The sequence below is a fragment of the Pinus tabuliformis genome, chromosome 3_1 (assembly GCF_031772625.1).
Source record: "Pinus tabuliformis cultivar Carrire ecotype Pingquan chromosome 3_1, CPIR1, whole genome shotgun sequence".
Lineage (NCBI taxonomy): Eukaryota > Viridiplantae > Streptophyta > Pinopsida > Pinales > Pinaceae > Pinus > Pinus tabuliformis.
The window spans coordinates 373,103,750-373,129,787 of record NC_142301.1 but is presented as its reverse complement, the minus strand read 5'-3'; the positions used below and the strand labels follow the sequence as shown (position 1 = coordinate 373,129,787).

General features: G+C 36.5%; 1 pseudogene; it reads left to right on the top strand.

The window, feature by feature from the left end:
- Positions 1 to 6,972: 6,972 nt before the first annotated feature.
- On the top strand, positions 6,973 to 7,846 carry LOC149187272 (dirigent protein 22 pseudogene; annotated as a pseudogene).
- Positions 7,847 to 26,038: the final 18,192 nt, after the last annotated feature.

Below are 26,038 nucleotides of genomic sequence, written 5' to 3'. Positions count from 1 at the left end.
GCCCTCAACAAAGCCCGTTTGTTCAGGAGAGATTAGGTTGCCTAAGAGAGGTTTTAAACGTTTTGCAATCAGGGATGTGATTATTTTGTAAATGACATTGCACAGAGCTATAGGTCTATATCCACTAGCTTCCTCTAAGTTGTCTCCCTTAGGAATAAGAGCAAAAAAGGTAGAGTTAAGGGCTGGCCAAACCTTTTGATTTATTCTTGATTCTTCGACTATCTCCAGAATTTCCTGTCCCAAGAAGTGCCAGCCAGCCTGGTAAAAGTCCACCGTGAAGCCGTCCGGTCCAGGGGCAGTCCCTTTCTTCATTGCCTTCACAACTTCGCTCAGCTCCTCTAGGGTCACAACCCTCATGAGCGCTTTGTTCTGATCCTCAGATACCAGTCTAGGAATCGTCGAGCAGATCTCTTGGATGGCTCTTGATCTATCATTAGGAGGCTCCGTTAAAATTTCCTTATGATGATCAGTTAGAACTTGTTCTATTTGATTCTGTTCAACCATTCTTTCTCCATTCCTGTCCTTGATTGAGAGAATTCTATTTCCCTGCCTGTGTTTAACCATGGCCTGATGGAAGAATTTTGTGTTTCTTTCTCCCTCCCGCAGCCATTTTATCCTAGATTTTTGGCGCCATAGTATCTCTTCTTGCTTCCTCCTCTCTTCTAATCTGCCAAGGATTACCCCTTCCTTGAGAACGCTTTCTTCTGTTCGTCCTTCTAGGATTATCTGTTGTTGTAGCTCAGTCATTTCCCCTTCTAGTTTCTGTTTATCCTCCAGAATGTTGCCAAATTCCTCTTTGTTCCATTTCTTAATTTTGCCTTTCAGCTCCCTCAATTTTATTTGGAACGTTTGCATTCTGCATCTGCCCTGACTGCTGCTTTGTTTCCACCAATTCTCAATTTTCTTGATAAACTCCGGGTCCCTTAGCCAGAAGGCTTCAAAACGAAAGGGCCTTTTTCCCTGAATCTTTTTAATGTCAATCTCTAGGCGGATTGGCCAATGGTCAGAACCCAGCGCTGGGATGATTTTGGTTTCCACAAAAATATCTTTATTCATAATGGATTCAGACACTAGGAATCTGTCTAATCTGGATGCAATCTGTTTGTTCCCCCCCCTTCTATTGTTCCAAGTGTATATCCCGTTTAAAGTTGGGATATCCACTAGCCGGAGGTCTTCTATCATCTCATTAAATCTGTCCATATATTGATCCCTTCTTCTGATCCCTCCTTTTTTCTCTTCCATGGATCTGATCAGATTGAAATCCCCACCAATAATCCAATCAACTTCAGGGTATAGATGACGGATTGTTTTAACGCCATTGATAAACTGCTCCTTATTTCCAGGGGTCGGGGGGCCGTAGACTCCAGAGATAACCACCTGATGTTTGGTTCCCACAACCCTTCCCAGCCCGGAAAGTATTCCTCTCATGCTTACCCAGTTGTTTATAGAAATCTCATTTGGGTTCCATAAGATAGCGAGTCCTCCAGCAAAACCTATTGCATCTTGTCCCATCACTTGATAAGGTAACCTACTTTGTTCTATGATTTTTTCCAGTTGGTGAATCAAAATCTTTGTTTCTTGTAAGATCATAATACTGGGTTTTTCTTTTTGCAACTTATCCTTCATGTACCTTTGTTTTCCTCTGCTATTCAAACCCCTAATGTTCCAACTGACAACTATCATTTAAAATTTTTTATAGGAAGGGAAGAATACCTCCGACAGAGGTATCACCTTACCTGAATTTATCAAGATCTCTCCCACTGCCCGGATTGTTTCGGTCATTGGTTTCCGGCCTCTCTTTCTGCTGTTTTTGCTCAAGATTCCTGTTCCTTTATCTTCAGTCCCTTGCTCACTCTCGACCCTTGCTAGAGCATCCGGGGGTTCTCCCTTTTTCTCTTTATATTTCTGGAATACTTCTTTGTATAGCTGCCTTTGATCTTCCGGTATGAATCTGCTGTCTAAGTGCTTCCACTCCTGAATCAACCTTTTCATGATTTTTTCTTCCTCGATTTCAGCTTCAGGCTGGTCTTCCACTTCCATCGAGGCCTCTGCATCTGCTTCTGTTACCACTTCCTCTGTTTTCTCTTTGTTATTTTTACTGATAGTTGTTCCTTTCCCCTTCTCTTCTCCCGAAATTTCCATTGGGCTATTTTCGGGATCCTCATCATCTTCTAGGTTTACTTCGTACTCTTCATCCTCGCTCTGCAATACTTGATATTTGTTCTGAGTTTTTGCTTGACTGGGTTGTTTTTGAGACTGGGTCTTTGGACCTTCTTGATTCGATCTTCTTTTCCTGACCACTTGTTGGAATCCTTTCTCTGAGTTCTCCACTTTCCCAGTGTTTCTTGCTGGATTTGCCTGACTTTTTCTACTTTCTTCCTCTTTATTAAGGGAACACTGCCGGTATAAATGACCATACTCGTGGCATATTCGGCATCGGAAAGGAATATGTTCGTAATCAATTGACTGCTTCCAGACTTCGTCATGGTATTCAACCTCAACATTTTCCGGGAGGGGGTTAGCCAAGTTTATGTAGACGCAGATTCTTGCATAGGCATTATACTTACCTCTTTTCGTGGCCTCTGCAATTTTGACGAAACTGCCGATCGTGTTGCCTATTCCTTCCAAGATCCCCGGCTCCCAGAATTCATCAGGAAGCCCGAATAATCTGACCCAGACTGGTGCATCAAGCATTTTCTCTTTTTCAGGATTGTATCTCTCCTCCCAAAACTTCATAAATAACCCCGCGTTGTTCAGGAAATAGGGGCCCTCTTCGAAAATTCTGTTCTTGTCTTCTAGATTCGAAAATATTGCTGTGAAGAAACCTTGGGCCCCGAGTTTGAGATCGATCTGCCCTTTGGGTCTCCATCGCTGAGCAATCCATCTATGTAGTTCTCGCTCAGACGGCCAATACCCCACAAAACGGCAGATTAGGGCATGATCCTTCATGTAGGCGTTATATTCCTCCAGCTTATTGTTGGGAACAACATACCTGGGCTGCTTTTGGGCCCTCGGTAGGCATTTTCCTCTCATTCGCTTCTGCCATAAGTTGCCCATAACTGGGATTTGGTTTTCCCGTTCCGTCTGTTGCTCTCCTTCCGTGCTTGTTTCTCCCATGACCACATTTCTGAAGGAGGGGGTCTCTCCCCCCCCCCCCGTGACTCTCCCATTCCGTTCAGAGCTTTGTCACCAAGATTCCTTTTACTGTTGCTTTCCTGGAAACCTGACCGGACCCGTGCCAGCAACCTGAGACGCTTCCCTGGCAGGTCTGCGTCCTCAGCCGCCTGGCAAAACGCCCTCAGGAACCTCCTGTCAGTCTCGTCCGCTAGCGCAAACCCTAGCGCTCCTGTTCATCGTCGTCAACCTCATCAATTAATTTCAATTTTTAAAACAATAATAATATAGAAATTAATTAATTAGAATTATCAAATATATTAGGGATAATTAATAATTTAATTAATATTACTAATTAATTAATTAATTAATGCTGATAATTAAATAATTAATTACTAAATTAATTAATTACTGTTATTATTTAGTTAATCAATTAATAAAGAAAAATATTTTATTATAAGTATAATTAATTAATTAATTTGTTAATAAATTAATTCATATTATTTTTTTTTTTTTTCAAAAGGTGGAAAAACCTATCAAACTCAGTTTGTCAAACCAACAGTGAGGACAGCTATCTCTGGCTGCTATCCGCGAATGTCAGTTGACACATCACTGTTATCAAGGAAAACCACGCCACCTGAAATAACCCGCTGGTGGTCCGTAAGGGAGCAGGCTTTCACTCCTGCCAGATGCCTCTGGGTCTTGGGCCGTTACCCTGTTTCCTTACGTCCGAGGAAGACGAGCTCTTAGCCAAGCAGAAGCAGTTAATTCATATTATTAATAACCAAATCAACTAAATAATATTATTAATTAATAATTAATAATGTAAATTAATTATTATAATTTTCTTGAATGGCATACAACACAACCAATAACAGATTCACTGAAAAGGCCAAAAACAACTAAATGAGCCCATGGAGTGGCATATTGTAGATCGACTGATCTCCTTGATTGGCCCTGCCCAAAAAGAATGGCACACATGGAGTACCACGTGCATGAATCATTGCGGCGTCAAGGAGAGGATAGGATGCATGATCAGGATGGCAACTTGGATGGATGACGACGAGGGTGGGATGACGGTGGCAATTCGGGTCCATATGTTCCGTTGATCTTGGGTTTTCTCTCGTTAATTTGTGTGTCTTTTTGCTCATATTTACTGGTCAACAAATCTTGTTAAAATGCTATTTTTGCTATTTTGATATTACCTTATCTACAATGTATATTAACTTGATTTAATAAAAATAATTAATTTATATATAGTTAATTAATTAATTTTCAAACTAAAAATTCATATAAACTTTATTTATATATATATATATATATAATTAATTAATTTATCAAACTAAAAATTTGATATATTTTTTAAATTGTGATATAAACCTGCTAATAAGATCATATTACTCCAAAGGATTAGAATTTGGAGTGTCTTATTCTGCTTACTAGAGATACGTGACTCGCTTTTCCCTATCGCGAAACTCCCCCCTCACCCTCCATATTAATGAATGTTTTATGGTCTACAGCCATAGTTTTTATTTATTTTTTCAATATCTCTCATAAGCATGCCTATTTTATTAATAAAAAACATAAACGCATAGTAATAAAACAAAACAAAAAAACAGTCATAAAAACGTTTTTATAGAGGATGTTATTATCACCTTCATCATTTACTGAACACACACCCCCACAGAGAAAACCACATAGAAAACAGAAATGTGGAGCAAATAAGTGACATCTATCATAAAATATAATCAAATCTTACCCGAAGAGAATGGGGCCGGCAGTATTGCCTTGACGAGTTGTAAGTGACTGGTTTGGCCTCAATGTCTTAGTTTACTATCATCCATGCTACCGATGTGTATTTCTCTATTTTAGTCCCGGAACTTTTAGTTGTGTTCACGAATCCTATCTAATTATGTAGTTTATTTAGGAAAGGCACTTTGTTGGGTGGAATTTCCAAGCAACCAAAGCTGTCGTAATATCTTTACATGTCAATCAAAGAGAATGGTAGAAATCCCACTAAAACTACGAAAGTGGGTAGGTGAAGGTGGGTCAGTGATCCGCACTAACGACACTGAAATATGTCCAAAGAAAGGAGAACGATTAAGTGGAGGGTGCACAGACGTTCCTGTACACAATACTGAGATATGTCAAAAAGACAGACAGCATCTCAGTGGAGAATGTAGGATAGTTACCCTACGCAACAGAAGACCTTTTAATATATAATTATTTATTTAGTTATATGAAAAATCCTTAAGATATTCTGATTGTGGATTACGAAGGGTTTAACTAAAACGTGTGATTCTGGGTCAAGGAAAAATTTCAAAAAAAAACTTTTTGAATCGTATAATATATCTTAGAATAGATTCAAACAGTTAAAAAAAAAATTGAATTTTTTTTTATGGTGGACAGTTTAGAATTTAAATTTGTGAATTCTTGAGAAATTTTTATTAGTTCACTAAATTTTTTTTGAAAATTTTTTATTGTGGATAGTTCATAATTCAAACTTGTTTTTCTTATTGTTATTTAAACTTGTGATTCTAAACAGGCTATTATTGAGCCTAGAGGCTCATTTTATAGTGCAGAATAAAGGATGTTTTTATTGGTCCATTCTCTTTTAAATTAAAATAAAAATTATGTTTTAAATATAAAAATAATGTGGTATGTTGTAAAGTAATTAGAATAAAAAAATGTGTGAGTAAGATATTTAAGTTTATAAAAAATTAAGTTTTTATCGTTAAAATTTTTATTTGGTCATATATATATATTTTATTTAGCATTGACCAATACAATTTAAACAATTAAAAATAACAAAAAATTAATATGTTGTAAAGTAATTAGAAGTAAAAAAATGTGTGAGTAAAATACTTAAAGTTATAAAAAAATAAGTTCTTATGGTTAAGAAATTTATTTAGTCATATATATCTATACTCTATTTATCATTCACAAATACAATTTAAACAAATTAAAAATAACAAACAAAATTTACACCTGAAAAAATTTAATCCATCAAAATAAATCTATACTAGTGGTTCTATGCTGGTTTAGACTGAAGATGATTATTCATCAAAATAAATCTATACTAGTGGTTCTATGCTGGTTTAGACTGAAGATGATTATTCAATGCCTAACATGACTATTCAACAATGATGTTAGGCAGCTTATTCAATGACTAACATGACTATTCAACAATGATGTTTGGCAGCTTTGCCACTGAAATTTCTATGGCTATGCTGGTTTAGACTGAAATTTCTATGGCTATTCAACAATGATGTTTGGCAGCTTTGCCACTGAAATTTCCATGGCTATGCTGGTTTAGACTGAAATTTCTATGGCTATGCTGGTTTAGACTGAAGATGATTATGCAATGCCTAACATGACTATTCAACAATGATGTTTGGCAGCTTTGCCACTGGAATTTCTATGACTATTCAACATGACTATTCAACAATGATGTTTGGCAGCTTTGCCACTGGAATTTCTTTGGCTATGCTGGTTTAGCTTGAAGATGATTATTCAATGCCTAACATGACTATTCAACAATGATGGTTTAGCCTGAAGATGATTATTCAATGCCTAACATGACTATTCAACAATGATGGTTTAGCCTGAAGATGATTATTCAATGCCTAACATGACTATTCAACAATGATGTTTGGCAGCTTTGCCGCTGAAATTTCTGGGTCGTTGAACTAAGAATCACATATTTAAACAAAATGGTAGTGGGTGATGTCTTCAGCGTAGGGCCATTGGAGATTCCGTAAAGGAAAAGGCAGCCTTCCACTAAGAGGTTCTGGTACCCACAGGGTTTATATTGCTCACAAGTGTGGGATAAAGTAGCTGGTGCCCCACAGAAATCGGGCTATAAAGGTGGAGCTAGTATTTCATCGCCAAACATATCTTCTTTCGTTATCCGTATCGGGGTGTTCTTTGGAGATGGCGAATAAGGATTATTTGGCAGCAATTATTACAGTGGCCGCTCTACTTCTGTTGTTGGTCTGCCTGCAAGTAGCGAAGGCGGAAGCAGATGGGACAATAGGGCAGGAGAAGATAAGCCAGCTGCGTTTCTATTTCCACGATATAGTGTCTGGCAAAAATGTCACGGCCGTGCAGGTCGCCTCGGCTCCCACCACCATTTCTTCCTTTACTCAGTTCGGTTTGGTGAGAGTCATGGACGATTGGCTAACGGAAGGGCCGGAGGCCACATCCAAGATGGTGGGCAGAGCACAGGGTATCTACGTCTCCGCTTGTGAGGAGAAACTCCATTTCCTCATGGCAACCACGTTTGTGTTTGAGAGCGACGAGTACAACGGCAGCACCCTAGCCATGGTCGGTAAGAATGCTGTTTTCGATGATGTGAGAGAAATGCCCATCGTCGGAGGAAGCGGGTTGTTTCGGCTGGCGCGCGGCTACGCACTCGCCCGCACTCATTCTTTCGATAACACTGGCAATGCAGTCGTTGAATACAATGTCACTGTTCTCCATTACTAGCCTTCCGTTCCTCCCTCTCTCTGGCCGGTGTCAATTTCATCCTAGTTCCATGTTTGCTGCATGATACGCTTTCCTCTGCAGGGATATCTATAAATTTCCCCACATAACATGTTTTTTAAAATTATGATGCGATTTATCGTTCCAATTTGTGGCTGCGGCCAGGTGTGTGCTGTCTCCAAGTTGAGACATGTAATGAAGTGTATAATTTCTTCTGATTATGTAAATCGCATCGTTCGCATTATGTGGCGCACCGTTCATCCCATTAAACCTATAATTATGGTCCAGATTTTCTAGTTTAGTTAGAGAAGAAGTATGATTGAAATTTATTCATATAATGGTGTTTCTTTTCTTTTTTTTCAAGCGAAAATGCTTACACTTATGTGAGAAGCTTAGGGCATACGACAGTCAAGGCTTACTAAGATGATGGCTTACTATTCATGATCACGACGAATGTTTGCAACATATAATAGTCAAAATACATCGATTAACTTGTTGACTAATCCTTTTGTAGATTATTAGTTACTATTAGTAGGTAGTTTTCCTCTTTTTTTTTCGTTAATAAGTTACCCACAAGTTATTCACAAAACATAATTGTTCCTGACTACATAAGTATCTCCTCTCTCTTTTTCGTTTGTTTAAATATGTGATTTCAACATCAATCAAAACAATTTTCTATTATGGACTTTATTCATTTATATAAATATGTCATTTCAACTTTAATATAAACCATTTTCTACCGTGGAGTTTATATTGAGGATGTTACAACATAAAACATTTTTTCTCTACTTCAGAAACGCCTCTAAGAATTTGGAAATATAACCCAAATCTGGGGATTATTGTGTATTTATGTGCAAGTTGCAATAGTGGTATTTCTTAAGGTTCCTCGGAGGTTGAGCTTCAGCGTGGTTTCCTTGGTCATGACATTGATTGTAGCCCCATGGTCAATCAAGGTGTTGGGGACTACAATACTCTTAATGTGCACATCAACTACTAGGCTACGAGGATCCAAGTACTTTGGGGAGATAACCCTCCCAAGCATTAGATTAGACAGCTACCCAACAACATTAATAGTGGCGACATCTATTTTTCTTCTTACGGGCCTCTTCAAACACTCTTCCCTCATAAGCTTGTTGTAAATGGGGACATCATTGATGGCCTAGAGAAGGGGTATCTTAAAAAAAAAATTCTTCAATTCTCCAAGAATTTCAACCTCTTCTGTGGTGTGTTGTTTATGATGGACACACCTTTCAAGATAGGGAGGGATATTGGCTTGAGGGGAATTTTCTTCCTTCTCTTCTTCATGATCTTCAAGTGGAGAAGGTGGGGAGCATCTGGAAGTACCTTCCCATACCTAAAATTTCGCCCCTAAAATTTTCCCTACTAGATTTGTTCCTAGGTAATGATTCATCCTCTAGGAAATCTCATGAGCCAATGCAAGGGTGCATCCTTGAGGGCAAAAGGAGACAACTTCAACTTTTGTTCATCAGAAGTATAATCATAGGTTATACAAACCACAACAATCTCAAACATGAATGTATCGACGTCCTCAAAGGCTAGGCCATGGAAGTATGGGAGAGAAGTGGGGCTTATATTCTTCATCCTTGTCTCCCCAATGGTTTCTCAAATAGGAAAGAGCTCGATCTACCTGTTTTCATCCATATTTTAGGTAGGTGATATAGGTTCTTCCTCCCCTATGGGTTCTTCAAATATTTCTCGCTCCTCACATAAGGCATTCTCCAATTCTTCTACGATTACAGTAGGATGTTCACAGTCACCAAAGAAGAGTGATGGTTCATTGCTAGAAAGGGTGGGGGTTTTTGGTAGGAATTTCCCTTGATTATCCTAACTCCTACGAGGCATGGAAGAGTTTGTGATTTTTTTGCTTTTCTCGTTTTCTTTTCTTTTTTCAAATCAAATGATGATGATGCAAAGCAATAGAAGGATGAAAAGGAAAGGCAACTTTAAAGTAGAAACAACACCTACTTGGACACCTCCCTAGTAACAATGCCAAAAAGTGATGAGCCTCATTATTGCAACAAGAGTGTTGCAACTCCCAAGGCTACCAGCTTTAATTATCAACCAGTGGTTCGTACAAATTTAAGAGGTGTCAATGTTATATGAAAAAAAGGCTAAGCTCTACCCATGTCACTTTCAAGCAATGGAATTGAAAAAGGCACACAAATAACACTTTATTAACTGATTCTAGATTGGAAAGGAAAGAAATTGCATGAAAGGAAAGTTCTATTCTAATTGTAGGGATGGAAATATTACTCTATTTTCAAAAGAACAGAAATGCTACTTTCTCAAAAATAAATGCTAACCCTATTTGTAGGAATGTAATGAGTACACCATTTGCATAAATGTAAACATTATCCTATTTTTAGAATGTAAATGTTGCATATGAAGGAAGCCTATTCTATGCAATGGAATAACAAAGCTTGAAATTGAAACCCTAGATTAAGAAGCATAAATCAAAGCAAGAAATCCTAATCTACTTTGCATAAGGGAAAAACATGTAATCAAACTTAAATCACTATGTTTCAAAGAGAGTAGACTCAGTGATAGAATCCATTTCAGATTTCATGAGATAATCTAGAAATTCATCACTATATTTCCAAATTCATAAATCTATCCACTAACCCTAATTGCATAAATGTGTTGCAGTGAAAAGGGCAAGTCCTATGTGGTATTTGCTCACCCTCAATCATGGTTTCATAGCCTAGGGGACATTATTTAAGGTTGGGAGGAAAAATTCAAGATTTAGGAGCAATTATAGCCAAGTTTACATGATCACTACAAGAAAAATGGACATTGGCGAGGGTCGGAAAATGTCACCATAAGCTCATTGGTGATGTTCAAAAGAACCTCCGTCACGAAAAATTGAACGTCACCAAAGGTGTTGTCACCAAAAGTATAGGTTTTGTGGTGACATTCAAGGTTCGTCACCAATAATTATTTATAATGATGGATAGTGGCCATCACCATTTCATATGAGCAATGGTGACAGACCTGAGCCTCCACCGCCAAAAAAGTGAACGTCACCAAAGGTGGCATTGCCAAAAGTATAAGTGGTTTGGTAACATTCAAGGTCTATCACGAATAATGATTATAAGAACGGATAGTGTCCGTAGGCATTTCATAGAACAACAATGATTTATTGTGATGGACATTTCATGGCTGTCATTATTGATGGATATATATATATATATATATATATATATATATATATATGGCGACATTCATTGACCATCACTATTTCATATTTTGGTAAGGTTCGAAAAATGTCACCATAATCTCATTGGTGACAGTAATGAGAGTCTCCATCACGAAAATTTGAATGTCACCAAAGGCCGCATCGCCAAAAGTATAGGTGTTGTGGTGACATTGAAGGTTCGTCACAAATAATTATTATAATTATAGATAGTGACCGTCACCATTTCATATTTTGGTGAGGGTGAAAAAATGTCACCATAAGCGCATTGGTGATGGTCAAAAGAGCCTTTGTCACCAAAAATTGATCATCACCATTTCATATGAATATCACGGCATGATGGAATCGAACCACCAACCTCCTTCTTGTAAAGCAGGTGCCCTTCCATTGAGTTAGCACCCTTTAAATAATTAGACTTTAAACTAGCAATTGCCCCTAAAGGTGCAAAGATACACCAAAGGAATAAAAGATTTGGGAAGATAAAAATTTGTTAGAAATAAAATGATATTCAATATATATAATAAAAAGACAAAAATAATAATATGATATTCAATGTACATAATGAAAAAAAAAACTCAATTGATTAGCTTCCTCTATGATACCTAATATTTACCAAAACTATTCATGATTAAATACTTAATATTTACCAAAACTACTCATGATTAAATACATTTGTAATGTCAGGAAGGAACATTTTCTTGTTACAATTTTGTTGTCTTGTCATGTCATGATTTAATACAGAGAATGGTTAAATACATCCTGATTGGGATTTAATACAAGGAATAGTTAAAAACATGCTGTAAATTTTAGAAATGAACATTTTCATGTTACAATATGGTTTTAAGATGGTTAGAGGCCATAATTAAACTTCTACCAAATAACCATTTATGACAACATGATAATGAGAATCTCAGGCAGCAACCACTAAAATCATCCTGATTTCCACCTATATTACATTGAAAGCTTAAGTGTTTTGGTTTACAATTAAATGTCTATGCCCAAGGAGAGTAGAGAAAGAGGAGATCAATAATAAGACACTAACATAGATGATGATGACAATGGTATCAATATGTGCTTTCCTCATGGTGTTTAATAGGGAGAAAACTCTGAGTCTTAGCGAAACCACCACAATCATTAGCTAGGAGGGTAGATTTATACCAAACGCAACAGCAAAATGGCCCACGACTGGGTAGAAATATGTGCCTTGAATAACCATTGGAATCTCATGGAAAATGATGCACAAATAGTTACAGAGGAAAACTCCTATTTTGGGTATTATTATTAGGTTACATTCAAAAGGTTATACATGAACAAACATAAACAAACTTATAAGCTACAAAGTGGAAGTAAATATGGAGGCCCTATAAAGAAGAAAATTCTAGGCCAGATATAATTACCATCATGCCTATACAATGCAAATTGTGGGTTCCACATAATAGTGAAGAGATTATTTTTCATCCATGGCAGTTTCCTTGGCCTTGTGCTCGGTATTGGCATCCTACAACAAATGTATGACTCTCCTCATTGTTGGCCTGTTGATGGGAAAGGTGCTTATGCAGAGGAGTCCTACTTTTAGAACCATGGCCATTTCCTCCTTAAAGCAGTCCACAAACTCAGGATACAACACTTCAATAAATCCATTATTTTTCTCTATTTTATTACATACCTACTTCACTAGATGTTCATTATTTCCAAAGTCTTGATCTATTGGTTGTCTTCCCATCACCAGCTCCAAGATCACCACTCCAAAACTATAGATGTCACTTTTTTCATTCACTTTGAGTGTGTAGGCATATTCAACACAATTCCAAACGTAATCTTGTCAAAACCTTCCATTTCACTGAGCACAGTATAAAATGCTCTACAAAATGCACAAATAATGGGATTCTTGAATCAACCTACAACTCATTAAAGAACAAAATCAAATACAGGTAGATTATAAAGTGGATTTGTTATAAATGTCCTTACATGTGCTGCTGACATAAGAAGAATAACATGTTAGCGAGTTATGAGGAATTTGGGGCTGAAGTTGTGTACATGCTTTAGGATTCATTAACTCTGAGAATCCTCCCACATATGAACAGTTCTAGAAATGATCTGATCTAACATTTAATTGAATGTTTGATAAGAAATTATCTTTGGAGGGATCATTTTGAATTCCTTCTATAGAACCTACACTTGTGATTTCATCACCGACAATGTCCTTAAATGCTATCCTTTCTATATCTAGAAGAGCATTTGGATCATATCTATTGTCACGATGATAACCATAAATCCCAATAAAGATAATACCAATGCTTGCATTCTTCATTGTAACATTGGATATGTATACATCCTTCACATAATCGTCCCTGCCTGGGGCTGTTTTTATTCTCAAGCTTCTCCTTGAGTTGAAAATATGAAGATCTTGAGCATGGAAGCATTGATGTCACTAAACATTTCACTACTCAAAGCAAGACCAAAACTTGTATGTGTTTTTCCAATCACACGATGAATAATAATATTGGAGCTAGGGTACCCATAAGTAATACCATACTCATCCCAACCAGTTTTGATGGAAATGACATCATCGCCACAACTAATGTAATAGTCCTCTATGCACACATCAGAGCTCAAATTTGAATGCATGCCTCATGATTAGTTAGAAAACAAGGGATTATCTAGAACTATATATAAACAATGCAATAGTACAAGAGTTTCATCATAATATCAATATAATTACCAAGTTATTGTATCACTGCAAATCATTCACAGTGGATGGGCATGATTTGAAAAATTAATGTTTATGATCTGAAATCATAAGGTGTTATGACGCTTCGGCTTGTCATTTGAAATGGGAAATGAACACCCTCAATCTAGCAATATGCAAGAGCTAGAGTTATATGAAGCAAGCACAAGTCAGGAAAGGAAGGTTGCATAGTTGTTCCAGTATTTCCATGCTCTGAACTCTCATAGATCCAACAGTATAGAAAAAATGTAACATAGAAAATGCTCAATTTAGAAGAAATAATTAATCAGAACAAAATCTCTCAAAGATCTAAGCACTTTCCAATGGAAGACAATGATAAATATTTACTATACAATTGCACTGGAAAAGAACAAAATAAGAAAAGAAGATGAAAATAATATCAGGAACTTGATGAGCTTCATAACTTAGGGTTGTGATCCAAGTTTTGGTGGAAGTCATAACATTATGGAACATGATAGTTTATTTTTCTTGTCCCAACAATTTCATTTTGTCATAGTAGAAACATCATTTAGCAAAGCACTATGTATTTAATTACTTTTAACAATCACAAATCCTAAGATGACCTCCACAGCCTGACAACCATACAATAAACTAGAATTACAAGTCAGGGAAGGGAACCATGACTGAGATTTCCACTATTTTCAAGACTTTCCATATTGTTTCTCAGGAAGATTAAGTTTTAATTTGGTTTCCCAACTCCATTTGGAATTCACCGTTGGAAGGTGTTAAAACTAGTATTTGCACTTGTGAAACCCATGAAATTTTCGAAAGTGTCAACAATAGTACTTCTATTTGTAATGTTCAATTTAATTGGATGCAATCATGAGCATTCTTGGGGACTATAATCATACATCTAGATGAAACACAACCAGATTCTAAAAACTTAAGTAGCACAAGACATTTTATGCCCAAGATGTCATTTCATTTTCATCACTACCATGCATTTGTCTTCAGGAGATACAAGACAATGAGACATACTTCATTCCTTTTGTTTCTTCCATTTCTAGATTACCATCATCAACATGGTGGAGTTTGTTAGTGTTCTTTTTTTTAGTGAACTTGAAGGAATAAGTACACAAAAAGTCCCCAATGCAAGGATTTCAGGAAGACATAACTTTTACAGACCATCAAAAAAGGAGGGACACTTGCTTCCAAACAAGTTAAAAGTAGATAAACATTCAATAACCTACAATCAATAAATAAAAAATAGATAAATTGTGACAACCCCTACAATGGCTTGCAACCAAGTGGATAGCCTAGGCAGTAAAAGATATCAAAATTGAAACTATTCTTTGGAAATTTTATCTATTGTTGGGCAATAAAGGCATATAAATGTAGAGAATTCAAATTGGATAAGCCCTCAATAACATGAAATCATTAAAGGATTTGAAAACCCTGTCGAAACTGAAACATAGGGATTTGATAACATATTAAACATAGAAAAATGTGCTTTGTGAAAACTACACGAGAGAACAATTTACAATACAAGATAGAGAGAAACAGTCATTGAAGCCGGCATAATTGCAAGTCACCTTGACCATAGAAAAGCATGTCAGTTCCATTTCCAATCAATAGTGAATCAATTCCACTTGTAGAAAGATATAAGTTCAATTCTTGTTGAGGCACTCCTTACCCCAGTTGGGGAAACCTACCAAAGTAAATGGGAAGTTAATGGTGATTAAGTTCCACTTCCATAAACACCTACATTCAACTCTTGTTGAGGTGCTCTTTAACTCAGTGGGAAAATGCCTCACCGAAGATTCCAGTTTTTTCTTTTGGTGTCAACCATCTTAACAAGTACACTGACCAAGGCTATTTTCATACAACCTAAATCTAATTCCAGAGTCTAGAATAGGATAAGGAAATTTTTTCTTCAAACATTAAAGGCTCCAGAATGAGATCTAGATGAAACATGATTTAGTCCCACAAATGGTCGGCTTACTTAAAGATTGTTGTTACCAGACACTCAATTCCTTTTTACTATGAGATTTAAATACAAAAAAAAGGACATGTCAACAACAATCAATCTATAGCCACATCTCAATCTCAAATATTGCTCATATAATGTGGCGATCAATTGAAACGTGATCAAAACCCTAAAACCCCAAACCCAAAAGCTTGAAAGGAAATTTCAAGATGCAACAATATTAATGTTGACTTTGAAAAAAATCTCCCACAATGAATATCGAACTTTGATATTAATTAGAACATTAATAGTCTTGCATTTAAGAAGGCATCACAAAAATAACACTCACAAGCAAAAGGACCCACAAAACACACAAGCCTCTAAACCTTCAATATTGCAACCAAACAACATGTTGGCATACACGACAACATGTTTGGCTCTTCTTTCTTATGTTGCAAGGTGAAGGGTCAGAGAAGGAAAAGATATTTTAAGTTATAAAAAAAATTCTAATAAATAGTAACACAAACATATCCAACTGCTATTTCACACACCCTGACATGCCTCTGCTTTTCACCCTAATTCAAAGTTGTATTATGCATCTTTTTCTTTGCAGTAATGAAATTATATATGAAAAAACAAGTACCTATATATGTATATGCCTCGACCATGTCCAAGGCAACGCTTACAGAGAAAGAAGGTGTTGGTCTCCATAATTGTCCTAATTTTGACCCTAAACTTGTCCTAATCCTATCCTTTAAACCCTTTGTTTCACAATTGGAACTCAATATTTTAAACATATTCCTGGACTCTTCATGACTTTGGTAAATATGGGTTATATAGGATCAATATTTATTTAAAAGGTTAAATAAGTTTATGTGTATGTGTAACTTACTTATTTTGCAGTTCCTTAAAGGCATGATGAAGTAAAAGTCATTAATGGAAGTAAAAGTTGGTTGGTGCAGGTAGGTTCTTGTACCATCCACCCATTCCTATACTTGAAGATAGCCAGAAAATTTACCTTGTTCACCGCCAAAAATATTGTATCTGTTGAGCAAATGAAGCACATTCCTCACCAACAATCAACTCTATACTCTGAAACAAGCTCATAGCGTTGAGAAAAGTGCGAATAAAGGAGGTCGGGCTTTGACTAGCACATTCCTGATTAAGTTTTTGTTGCGGCCGAGAGGCGAATGTCTATATATAAATAGGGTTTTTAGGCTAGAACTAGGTAGCAATAATTTGGGGAATTTTTGCTACTGCATAGACTGTGTTTTCTATCACCTGTCTCTAAGCTAGAACTATGAAGTTTTTATGTATATTTGCAGCAAACTTTAATAATATAAGGAGAAATGCTAGTTTGATCTATTTTGGGTTCTTATCTTATGTGATGATCCTTTCGTGCAGTTGATCTTCAAGTTTTCATAAAGGGAAACGAGCTGGTTGGCTAGGGCCCAACCAACCCAGCTCGTTCTCCCTCTGTCTCATAGTTGTGCTATATATTATCATATTGGTTTGAGCAGAAGAGTGTTTATTTCATTTATTTAAATCACAGATTAATGGATTCTTTGTGAAAACATGTGTGCATCTCATATATGAGGGCTTGTGGTATGTAAGTGTGTTTGGTCAATCTCATTTACAACATTTTCTTAGTCTTCCTTTCTGAGTATTGCACGATTTTCCTTTTGATACAAGTGTTTCCTTACATTTCCACAAGTTGAGATTGGGTTATGATTTGTTTCCAGTTAAATCATTTACAATCGATTTTATTTTAGTTAAATCATTTACAAGTCAATTTACTTTCAGTTGACTTATTTTCGATCTATTCGAATGTGTTTTGGTTTAAACAATAACTCTAATCACAACATAAGTAAATCTATGTGTGAAGATAACTGTTATATTTTCCTTGAAGAAATATAAGAACTTATCAAACAATTGGGGATTATTAACAACATTTTCTGAGTTTAAATATTTGTTTTCAGAAAACAAAGTTTACTCATATTGTAATAGAAATCTAAACGAGAGGACAACTTTGCCCTTTTAAGTAGTCATTTACTATTTTCATTCAAAAGTCTTTCTGTCGATTAAGGGTTTTGTTCGGCCTTCATAGTACTCCTATTTCGAATGATTGATTGTTGAAGGATCTCTGTTTATTTTGAATTATTGAGTTAAGATTTCATTTCTTCTCAAATTTATTCACAGTTGGTTAATATTAGCACACTTTATGTGTCATAAAAGTGATTGAAGATAAAAGTTGCTCTGTTACAGGAACAATAGAACTCAGTACAGGAACATCGATTCCTTAGTATAGGAACAACTAGTTCTGAGTACAGGAACAAATGTTCTAGTACAAGAACAAACCATTCTAGTACAGGAACTCGGAGTTCCAGTACTAAGTCAAAACACCTAGTGCAAGAACTTAATTCATTGCTGGTATAGGAATGTTGTTTCGGTACATGAATGAAATGTTTGTAATAGAGGAAGATTTAATCATATTCATAATCATTCATTATGTTTATTAAAGCATTTGAGACTCAATCATAAGCATCTATTCTTCTACTTCTTTTCCATATTTCTTTGAAGCTAGTTACAGAGTTGTTTCAATTCCTTTCTGTTAAAGTTTCGCAAGTATTTCTTTCAGTTGATTCGAGTACCATATTTTATTGGTGTTATTGCTTTTCATTCTTTTGATTCTGCAAGTGCATGTAGAGGATATAGAAGTAGATATTACAGAAGTAAATACAATAATCATTTGGAATTTCCTGTGCTACGCCTCTAAGATTATGTAGCCTTGGGTTGAAAAATTAAGTGTTGAAGGAGTTTGTTGAATTACAACTCCAACACCCAACATTTTTGCATCGTTGCTGAGGAGGCGTTAAAAATATATGATAAGAACTTTATGATTTTTTTGAAATAGGGGTAAGTCTACTTTCTTTTTTTATGTAGTGTGCTTCTATTTCTTGAGGGATGTTATTTAAATATTTTCATGTGATATTTTTTGCAGCATTTGATTGAAGTTTTTTCAGCAAATGTTTTAGTTGGTTATTCTTTTTTAGTTGATTTGTTTTAAAATGTATGACTAAAAAGGGTAGGGGTCCGAAGCCCAATAAGGGCTGAGGAAATACTGATAGATCTAAAAAAATTTCTCATATCGGGCCTTCTTTTACAGGAAGAAATTCCAAACAAACATAGACTCATCACATAGGAACTATCCACTTGGACTCTTGAAATAGTAGTTTGGGGCTGACACAACCAACAAAGGGAAAGAAGGAAACTATTGGAATTCAAAAGACCAACTTAATCCATAGTCAACCTTCTCATTCTATTAAGAGTGGTTCGATCGGAGGTACAAGAATGGAAGATCATGAGGACCATGTTGAGGTGTCTGGTGAGAATCAGTTAAATGAGGAACAATCCACCTTTGGGTTTCCAATTGTGGATCCAAAAGAAATTGTACAAATGAAGAAAATTCCACCATCGACTCTTCCTCATTTTCATGGTAAGGTACATGAGGATCCAGATTCATTCTTATTTGAATTTGATATGTTGTGTAGAAGCTATGATTACTCTACAGATGCCCAGAAGTTAAAACTATTTCCTGCAACTCTCAAGGATTCAACCCTGCACTGGTTCATGGAATTAGGAGGGAATATTATAGCTTCCTGGGAACAGATGAAGGGAGTATTTTTGACCAAATATCATGAATATTGTAAAACTAGAGAAATGCAGGATGGGATCTTCATTATTGTGCAAGGTGATGACGAGACCCTGGAAAATTATCTAGAAAGGTTTCTATATATCCTCCAAAGGTCAAAACATAAATTTGATCCAAGTACTATTAGAAACTTGTTCTTACGTGGGCTTACCAATGATGCTAGAAATAATTTGAATTTATTAGGACAAGGGGATATTGCTCAGAAAACTTTTGATCAGATTTGTGACTTGTGTAGGAAGCTCTCACGAAATCAATCTAGATCCAGTAGAGGAGTTCAAAGTAGAAATAATAAACTTGGATCTACAGATGCTATGATCATTGGTTTGGAAAATAAAATGGACAATATGAAAATTGAAATTATGAATACTGTTAGTAAACAAATAGACTCTTTGAAATTTCAACAAAAATTGGTAGAGGAACAAGAGTCGTTGTCTATTTATTGTCCAAAGTGTAGGAAAAAGCATCTTTTAAGAGAATGTCCTGCCGATGTTAAAAGTGCTAATAAATGTGTGATTTGTACAGGAAAACATCCTACCAAGGAATGCCCTTCTATACCAGGACTGAAAGCAGCATTTGAAGGAGAGAAATTCGAACCTGAGCCATTGCATGCTATGGGAGCACAGAAAGCTTGGCCTCAGGTAGGTACAGGTATGATTCCTGAACATGCACCACATTTTTTCGGTTATAATGCACCATCATATTCCTATCATAATGCAAATCACTCTCAACCTTGGCAGCATGGGAATCACTTTCAGTATGGACAACCTCCTCAACCTTGGCAACAAGGATGGAGGGGATCATCCCATCCTAATTATTCCTATCCTACACCTATGTAATCATATCCTACTACATATGCACCTTATCCAATGTCACAACCATCATTACCAACTTTACCTCAGCAGAGTCAACCTATGCCACCATTGCCTTTACCACCACCCTTTTGACCACCCCAACTGCCTGCTCAATCAGTACCAAACCCCAATAATAAGGTGATACAATTGATCCACTCCATTGGACCACTCCCTTCTCTCATTTATCAGGTCATGCTAGTTTGGGTCAATGTCCTTCAACTAAGATCAGGAAGGGTAGTAAAATGAGACAAACAAAAACAGCGTAGGGTGATTGTCGAGGAGAAAAGTGAGGAGGGAACTCCTGATCATTCGAAGACATATGTCACCATTTGACCCATTCCCACACATTCAAAACCTTTACCATCTTCTTCAAATCAACCTCCCTATCTGGAGAGGAAAGTTGTGGAGAAGAATGACCCCACTCTCGAGTCTAGTCTGGCTTCCGAGCTTAGGAATGTATAAAGGTCTCTTTGCTTCAGGCTATTAAATATATCCCCACCTGTACAAAAATCATTAAGGAACTCTGTCTTCAGAATCCAAGAAGGAAAAGAGTAGAACCTTGAATCATTCAATTTGTTGGAAAAGTAGTTGAGTTGATGACAGGATGCATGCAAATGGAAAAGTATACAAATCATGGAAACCTGGTTGTTTCTGTTCAGATAGGTGATATCCTTGTCCCAAATGTGTTAATAGACCTAGGAGCAGCCATTAATGTTATGACTAGGTAAACCATGGATCAACTTGGGTTGGTTCATATTCGTCCTACCCCTACTGTGCTTGAACTTGCAGATAGATCTAAAATCAAACCAGAAGGTGTGTTGGATGATGTGGTTATTTCAATTGATTCTTGGGAATACCCCGTGGATTTTATTGTGCTTCAGCCAAAAAAAATTATTGGAGGGCATCCCTTGATTTTGGGACAACCATGGCTTTCCATGCCAGATGCTTATATTGGGTGTTGCTCTCGTGATATGTATATTTCCCATGGAGAGGCTAGGAAGAAAGTCACCTTGTATCCACCTGCTAGATCTATCCAGGAGCTTCGAGATACCTTATGGCTAGACTATGACAATAGTGATGAGGAGACTCGATTTGTTTCTTTGATTCACCATCACACCGAGTCAACCCAGGAGGGTGATATGAGACTTCTTGAATAATCTAGACACAATGCCAAATTTTGATTCACTTCATCAGATCTTTAGTCTAGATTTTCAAGAAAGTTACAATTCTCAACCTTCTTCATCACAAACTCTAGCAGCACCTACCTGTACTCTCGAACCCGAAACCACTCTCGTTGAGATTAGTCCAGGCAAATCCTTACACATTAGTTCAAACCTGGATTCATCCCAACAAGAGTAGCTTGTGAGTTTGTTGCGAGACCATCTTGGTGCCTTTGCATGGAGTTATGAGGACATGAAAGACATCCCTCCTGAAACTTGCACTCATCATATTTATATTCAGGAGGGAGCCCGACCTGTTCGACAACCCCAAAGGCATATGAATCCCACACTAAGAGAAGTTGTGAAAGAAGAATTACAAAAACTCTTAGATGCTAATTTCATTTATCCTATATCTGACAACCAATGGGTCTCCCCGTTGGTGATAGTCCTGAAGAAAGATGGGAGATGGAATAATTGAATCGATTATAGAGAATTAAATAAAGACACTCTCAAGGACTATTTTCCCATTCCCTTTATTGATCAGGTGATAGATACACTTATTGGCAAAAAATACTTTTCAGTTTTAGATGGATTTAGTGGTTATAACCAAATACAAATCATACTCGAGGATCAAGATAATACTACCTTGACATGTCCCTGGGAGAAATTTTCCTATCGAGTGCTTCCCTTTGGGCTATGTAATGCGCCATCTACCTTTCAAAGGGTAGTTTTGGCTATTTTTGCTAACCTTGAGTGTGTAGAAATTTATATGGATGGTTTTTCAGTATTTGGTGATTCATTCCAAGAAGCCCTAAAAAATTTAGAGAAAGTTTTTTTTCGTTGCCAAGAAGCTCACCTCGCTTTGAGTGATAAAAAGTGTAGATTGATGTAAAAAGTGGGGTCAGTTCTTTTCCATCTTATTTCTGACAAATGCATCTAGGCAGACCCAACCAAAGTAGAAGTTATTTTACGTCTTCCTGCACCAAAAACACAAAGGGAAGTGAGAGGATTCTGAGGACGTGCGAGCTATTACTGAAGATTCATTGAGAATTTTTTAGGATAGCTACCCCACTTTTCTTCTTGTTAGCTAATGGTAGTGATTTCTCTTGGACTACGGCTTGCCAACAAGCTTTTGAGGCACTGAAGGAAAAACTAGTACATGCACCAGTTCTTCGAGGGCCTAATTGGTCCCTCACATTTCATATTTCTTTAGATGCCTTGGATAGTTCTATTGGTGCAACCTTAGGATAGGAAGAGAACCAACAATCCTATGCTATTTACATCATTAGTAAAAACTTGTCCCCTACCGAATTTAATTATACAATAACTGAGAAAAAAAATTTAGCTGTGATATTTGCTATTAATAAATTTAGACACTATATTACAGGTTATGAAGTATTTGTACATACAGATCATTCCGCCATAAGATATTTTATGAATAAGCCTTTCACTAGTGGTAGAGGGACTGGCTGGTTACTTTTATTATAGGAATTTAATATTACTATTATTGATAAACCAAGGAAATATAATGTTGTAGCTGATTATCTTTCGAGATTAAATAATCTTGGTGAAACAATTCCTGTAGATGATTCTTTTCCTGACAAGCATCTTTTTGTGGTATCAACGAATTCCCCATGGTTCGTTGATATAGCTAACTGTTAAGTGACAGGAAAAACACCACATCACTTATCCAGTCGAGAGAGGCAGAATATTATCCAAAAAAGTGCTTCATATTCTTGGACCCAAGGAGATCTCTTTTACACAAGACCCGACCTTATTATCCGTAGATGTGTGAGAGAAGAAGAAGTGTTTGAAATATTGAAATCTGCCCATGATGAGCCTTGTGGGGGCCATTTTGCTGATAGGAGAACTGCATATAAAATTTTACGAGCTGGCTATTTTTGGCCTTCTTTGTTTAAGGACACCAAACAATATGTCAAACGTTGTGATAGCTGTCAGCGAATGGGCCAACCTAGCCAAGCCAATGAAATGCTTTTGTGTCCTCAAGTTATGATTGAACCCTTTGAAAAATGGGCCATTGATTTTGTAGGACCTATAGATCCAACATCATTAAACAAAAGACATATCTTGGTTTTTACAAATTTTGTAACTAAATGGGTAGAGGCTAAAGTTGTTTCTTTTGCTACAGAAAAAGTTTTTGTTGATTTTTTGTTTAATGAGATTTTTACTAGATTTGGTGTTCCTAGAGAAATTGTTACTGACAATGGACCGCAATTTATTTCTAATCTGGTTAAAGGTATTATGGAGAAATATAAAATTTGACATAGGAAATCAACACCATATCACTTGCAAGAAAATGGCCAGGTAGAATCTACAAATAAAGTGATCGAATCAATCCTTACCAAAATAGTAAATCTTCACAAGAAGGATTGGGCCAACAGATTACCTGAAGCACTATGGGCCTACAGAACTACCTGGAGGAATAGCACAGGTCACACACCTTATGAGCTGGTATATGGAAAACAAGTCCTGTTACTAATTGAATTCCAAATAAAAACTTTCAGAACTACAGTCCAATTGGGACTAGATCTCTCAGAAGCACAACAACAATGTCTATTGCAGTTGAATGAGCTTGATGAATTTAGAAGGGATGTTGTTCAACAAAATGTGTTAATACAACAACAACGAAGGAAATGGCATGACAAGTTGATCAAGAAAAGACAGTTCCAACCAGGTGATTGGGTACTCCTTTATGACTCTAAATTTAAACATTTCAAAGGGAAATTTTGTACACGTTGGATGGGACCGTATGAAGTAATTAAAGTTTTTGAGAATGGGGCAGTAGAGATCAAAACTATTGATGGACAGGAATTAGTCTTTCTTGTGAATGGGCATAGACTTAAGGCATATTTTCAGCCCCTCACTAAGGAAGATTTTATGCAACAAGTACAACAACATCCAGAGTTAAGGATGGTAGGTGGTGATTCCAACCTACTATGAATATAATCATCTATTTTCCAATAATAATAAAAAAAACCAGAAAATTAACAAATTGAAAAAAAATCTTTACCTATGATTGTGAAAATCAGCTTGTTGACATGATCATGGAAGGATCTGCCTGAAAACTAGCATGCTAGCGGGTAGATCAATCTCTAATAAAAAGGGAATGTTTCTTGATTATTATAAATGATGATTGTCACTGAAAAGAAGCAGGTCTTTGTAAAAGTTTTGGTGCAGCAGGATGATTAGTAGGACCGAGCCCTTATCCAAGTTCAAAACAATTGACATGGAAAATTTTGTGCAAGTAACACACAATTCCTGCTGCAGTTATTTTCAGCACTACTTGGAAGAAAAATTTGAGGTGATAATTCTTCCTTTCTTCCTTTTCTTTTTTTGTAATTTTCCTCTAAATTCTTCCTTTGCCCTATCAAAAATTTTCCCTCCTTTTCTTCAAAATTTTTCCCCATCCCATTTTCATTCTTCCCTTTATTTCCCTGAAGAATTTTTTTCCCTATCCCTTTTTCTTATGTCCCCCCTTATGGATTGGTCTCATCCTTAAGTGCCCCTAATAATATCATTCCCTTTCTAAAAAAAATTACCCCTTTCCCACTTCTTTCTTCCCTCATGATTTTATTGCGGGATCTAATGGGTCATCAAAGAATTTATTAATCAGATCAAAAAATCATAATGGCTCTAGAAACTGGTGAAGGAGGCTCCCTTGAATTCTACAAAAATTTTAAAAGTCTAGCCTGTATAATACTTAGAATATTTGTAAAAACACTTTTTAGTACATGAACCACAATATTTTCTTGGTGCAGGAATATAAGTTTCAGTACAAGAAAGGCAGGTTCAACAACAGGAATTATGTCTAAGTACAGGAACCCTGTCAATTCATGAATTTTAATACACCAACTCTAAGTTTGAAATGCAATGATTTTAAGATTGTATATTGTACTTTCGATTAGACTGTTATTTTTATCATTTCTTACAGGAATGACATTTTAAGTGCAAAGAACATTATAGACTTGGCTAACCTTATTTTTATTTGAGCACTAATACATACCCCAATTAGAGTCATGATGAAAATAGGACTTGTGTGAAAGCCTTCCTTACAAGTACCAACCTTCTGAGCTTTGTTAAATTTTGATGATTGGGTCGTTATCATATAGAAACTTGCATCCTTATTAAAATTTCCTATATCCTGTCTTCTTTATCTATCATTATTACTCCACTCACCTCGAAATGATACCCATATCTGTAGCCTTTTCAAATCGAATTTTCATAAGGTACGACTGTTTGGATTGCCGAGATAATTGGAAAAGATGTTGTATATGCAATTCAAAAATTGGTAAATTCAAAACCTCCTGAGCCATACCCCCGAAATTTGTGTGTTTAGTAGTCTTCAGAATTCACAAAGGAAAGAATTAGTGTGACCCTCGAAGTGTTATGGTGTCAGTTCATATCGAGCCTTGGTCCGTGAAGGAGTTGGAGGGAACAGTTGAATATGAGGGTAGTTTACCTTTGTTGCACGAGACGGGATTCCTTCCTTTCCTACTAAAGTTTGATGGGTTTGATTCTGCTGTCACTCTAGAATTTGCACGCACTTTCAATGGGAAGACAACCAATATTGGCTCTCTGGAATTCCAAGTCACCGAGCAGTCCATCTCCTGGGCCACGAAGTTAGCAGCCATGGGTGAGAAGTGGTTTAAGAAAGAGGAGGTTGAAAAAGGAGTATGGCGTCGATTTCTAATTGAAGAAAACCATGTTGTAGACTAGAAGGTTGGGTTGCAAAGGAATGCCATGGTGGAGAAGTGGAAACACCTGCTATATATTTTGCAGAAGTTCCTCACCTGTGAAGGGAGGTACTCTCTGACTTACCTATACCA